The following is a 4,522-nucleotide window of genomic DNA, read 5'->3' on the forward strand; positions in this document are numbered from 1 at the left end:
GGACCAGATCTACTAGGACAAAGACAAGGACGTTCACCTTGAAAATCAAAGGGAATACAAGTAACATTTTTAGTGCATATTGAAGCACTTACACGGAGCTGCTGAAGAGATTTTAACAAGTTCTGCACAAAGAACAGCACAGCCTTTTGGAGTTTGATGAGGAAACTAAAAAATTGGAGGGATTCAGAGCATTTCTAAATATTTGTTAAAAGCAATGTTAAAGGAGGGACCATTTTGTAGAGCAAAGTGTAAATTAAAAATCAATTTTCAAGAAGAGAAGTGACATTTCTTGTAAAAGAAAAAGGCACTCCACCATTACCCTTGAGTAGGCCTTCCTCGGAGTGACTCTCCAATTGGGGCTCTCAGGAGCTGTGTTCTTCTGTTTATCTTCCTACTTCTCTGACAGTTTCTCCTTTTCCTTCCTGACACTTCTCCTCTGCTTTGTCTTCTTGAAGAGCATTCCTCAAGGGTCTGTTCCCATTCTTTGCCACTCTCCTTGGACCCCACTGCTTCACAACCAGCTCTATACAGGTGGCGCCCAGGTCTGCACGACAAGACCCAAACTTCCTCCCAAGCTCCAGACTCCCATTCTCCACCCCAATTGCCCAAATCCATGTAGATCCTCCGGGGGCCAAAATCTATCATTTTCCCTCATGATCATGACTTCCCACATCCTCTTCCTTGGTCAATAGTATCATGACACTCACCCAGTAAAGCCAGTTAAAGTTTCTGACTCCTTCTCTCTCATTTCCTAAATCTGAGTAGCCTCTAAGCTCTATACAGTGGAAATTTGTCTCTGCAAGGAGACACTGAGGCTTGAAAATCTGGATGGGGGCTAGGCTATGTATGTTGAACCAGTGTTTGCATAGAAAGAACCCTCTTTTTACTTAGAGTGAATATTTAGGATAGACTAAGATGGAACGTGATGGAGTTTGGGGGGAATGACCTTAAGGACCTCCCAATCCAACTGTGGGCATCACCACTAGTCTTATAGGATCCAACTCCTCAGTAGCTCTTAACTTTGTGATCTCAACTCTCAACGCCCAAATAAGGCACATCCCTTATCTATCACCTAGATTATTTTGAGGCCTCTCTGTGACCTTTAGTATCTCTCCTCGACTCCACTCACCCCCGAACAATCTTATATCGTATCCATCTGTCCACTACGCAAAAACCTTTGATAGCTCTCCATTGTCTATATAAAGACCAAACTCCATAATCTAGACACATCCTACCTTCGCAGCTTCATCTCACAACATTCTCACTTCATCACACATTCTATATTCTGGTTTGTATCACTTAACATCAATAATTTATTCATTTATTTCAGCAAACTTTTGAGGTCTTCACTGGTCCCTGATCAATTTCTCCCTCCTTGTCCATGTTCATAATTGCTATTTTGAAATTTCCTTGTCCTTGGATTTTCAGTGAGGAAATTTAGGCTATCAGGAGGAAACTCCTTCACACCCCTACCCCACGCAGTAAACATTTTTATAACCATATCTACACTCACGCCTTTCCTCCAGTCTAACAAGTCTGCATTCTTTTGGTCAATGTCAATCCTTCTGCTGTGGTCCTGGGGTGTGGATCCACTCATGTTTCCCCTTCCTGCACGTCCAAGCTTTTCCTGTCTAATGGCTTTTACTCACGGGCAATAAGCATGCTCGAGTCCCTTCAACATTCACACTGAAGAACGGAAACACCACCCTGCTGCTCCCTCAAAATACCACCTTCTTTTCTCCTTTATAGCTAGGCTCCTCCAAGGAGTGGTCAGCAACTGTCTGTTGACACACCAGCGCACCGGGGGCAGGTTTCAGCTCACCGTTCCTTTAACCCTTGCCAGTAGAGGTCACCGACAACCTCCAGTGGGACATGCATGGACTCTTCAGTCTCATCAGGTAAAACCTCTGCAGTTTTGGACACTGTCGGCCACTCCCAACTTGACCTTCTTTCTCTGTCATTTTGTGACACAACTCTGTAAAGGTGAGGGTCCCAGCAGGACCCAGATGGCAAGAAACAGGGGTGACTAGAGAGAGTTTAGTGGAAGAACCATTTGGAAAGAACTGGACAGGATGAAGGGAAATTAGTAAGGGAAGGTGAAAGACCTAAAGGCTAGTAATAAATAGGGGAAAGCCTTTCCCACACTTAGGCCTGAAGAGACAAGGGGAACTGCAGCTACGGTTGCACAGCAGGAGCTGCGGCCTTTGGTAGAGGAACACAGCCACCAAGAATCCATTGTCCAGCAGGAGGAAGCCAAGACAATAACCACCTGAACTCTCTCTCTTCTCACCCTCCAGCCTCCCAGTGGCTGCCCTCTGGAAGCCAGAGGGCAAGAGAGCCTGTTGATGCAGTCCACAGAGGTCAGCCTTCCAGGCCACAGGGCAGGACAGAGAGGGGGAGAAAGTCAATTTGGAGAATAGATTTGGGCAAATAGGGACCATACAGCACGTACTTCCTTTTGATTCTTCTACGATTCTGGTCCCTCTCAGGCTCCTTCTACCTCCTCTTTCTATGTTTGCCTGGTAAATAGCTATGTTTCCCAGGGTTTGGTCCCATACCTCCTTGTCTTCTCACTCAATTTCCTTTCCCCATGTGAGGTGTCACTTGTCATGGCTTCCGCCATCACCTAATTGCTGATATTTCCTGCTTCTGTATCTCCAGCTCTGAAATCTTTCTGGAACTTTATACTCACATGCAGCTGCCTGTTGGATATCCCCATAGGCCCTTCTAACTAAGCAACGCCTGTGCCTACAGTGAAACTCAGTAACAACCCCTAATCCTCTCCATCCACCCAGTCGTATCCTCCAAGTTCCACTTCACTATCTGCTCCGTTGCTCCATCCAGAAACCCAGGAGTCTTCCTCTCTTCACTGCCCACATCTAATTATTGCCCACTGAGTGCAGCCACTTCTAGCCCCTCAACATCTGTCAAGTCCATACCATCCTCTTGGTGGAGAGGATGGTATGGACTTGACAGATGTTGAGGGGCTAGAAGTGGCCCAGCTTCAGCACAGTCTCACCTTGACACTCCCCCCACATCTGTGACGACAACACACCAACTGTTTTCTTTACCTCCAGTCCTACGTGCCTTTATCATCCCCACGCTACAGCCAGGGGGTGGTTCCTAAAACCCAAGTATGATCACGTGGCTCCCCTGAGTAGGGTCTACATGGCTGCAGGCTTTTCTGTTTTTCTAAAGCACTGCATAACTCCCTGTCTCCAGGCCTTTGCCCACTTCACATCTGCCTGAAATGCTCTTAACAACCCCACCCAACAAGCCCACCCAAACAAGCCCCGCTTTAGCTCAGTAGATCCTACCTGGGTCCCAGCCTTAACTGTCACTTCCTCACGGAAAACTTCCCAGACCCCTGGACTAAGTTAGACTTCCCTGTTGCAAACCCTTTCCTTACACAGGCATTGTCCTCCTCAGAGGAGAGCTTATCACAAGCAAAGTTAAATAATTGCTTGTGTGATTATTGATTTAATGTCTGTCTGCCCCTTCTATACCCCTACCTCCGTGAGAGCAACAACAACAAAAATGTGTCTTGTCTCCTAAAGGCCTGGCATTTCATAGGTTCTCGATATATGGGTTTATTAAATAAATGAATGAAAACAAACTCTTTAGTGTGATACACAAGGATGTCGGTGACCTGGCCCGGCTTTCCATCCAACTTTCCATGTGGCATTTATCTCTCTGTGCCCTACCTTCTTCCTGAAAGCCACAGTTACAGACACACCAGACTATGTCACCCCACCACGCCTTGCCCACCGGCTCCCCACATCTGGGGGCACATCTGGCCTCTCCACTAAGCCCTGCCTCATCTGCCTGGCAAATATCTCTGCTGTTTTCGAGACACTGTTTAAGGTCACCTCCTCCATGAGCCTTTCTTAGCTTTTTCCACCCAAGTAGAACAGACCACTTCCTTCCTTCCTTCGGCCCCCACCGCACCGCTGTGCATTACGGAGAAAACAAGGTTTCACGTGGTTTGATTGAGATCTACTAGAGACTCTTCTATGGGCCAACGTCCAACTTCTAGGTGAAGTTCAGTGCCAGCGTAGAGTCCATGAAGCCGAAAAATCACCTCAGAGTTAGCAGTTACTTTATAAAGTGAAAAATTACTTTCTATTTCAGCAGCACTGAGAAATAAGTATATACAGTTTTGACTATTTTTGTTTGTTTTTGTTCACACTTCCAAAAAAAAAGCTTCTGGTAATGTAGCCTAAACATCACAGGCATTGCAGGTTAATAGCTCTGTGTCTCAGCAAGCACTCATAAAAACAGAACTTTAAAACCCCTCTCAATACGCCTTGCTGTAGGCTTGGCTAATGCTGCTTGATGTGAGTGAGATTTGAGGCCTGCTACTTCCAGATTTCCAAAATGTCTCACCTTTGGGGTCTGCCCCCAAATTGACGCAAACTTTAAACTGCCTAAGTTCCATAGATCTCCTTTACCCCAATTTCCCCCTCTGTTTTCGTTTCACTTTTTGGATTATGTCTCTAGTTCTATTTTTACACAAATGTCC

This window comes from Physeter macrocephalus, chromosome 7 (genome assembly GCF_002837175.3).
Source record: "Physeter macrocephalus isolate SW-GA chromosome 7, ASM283717v5, whole genome shotgun sequence".
NCBI classification, from domain to species: domain Eukaryota; kingdom Metazoa; phylum Chordata; class Mammalia; order Artiodactyla; family Physeteridae; genus Physeter; species Physeter macrocephalus.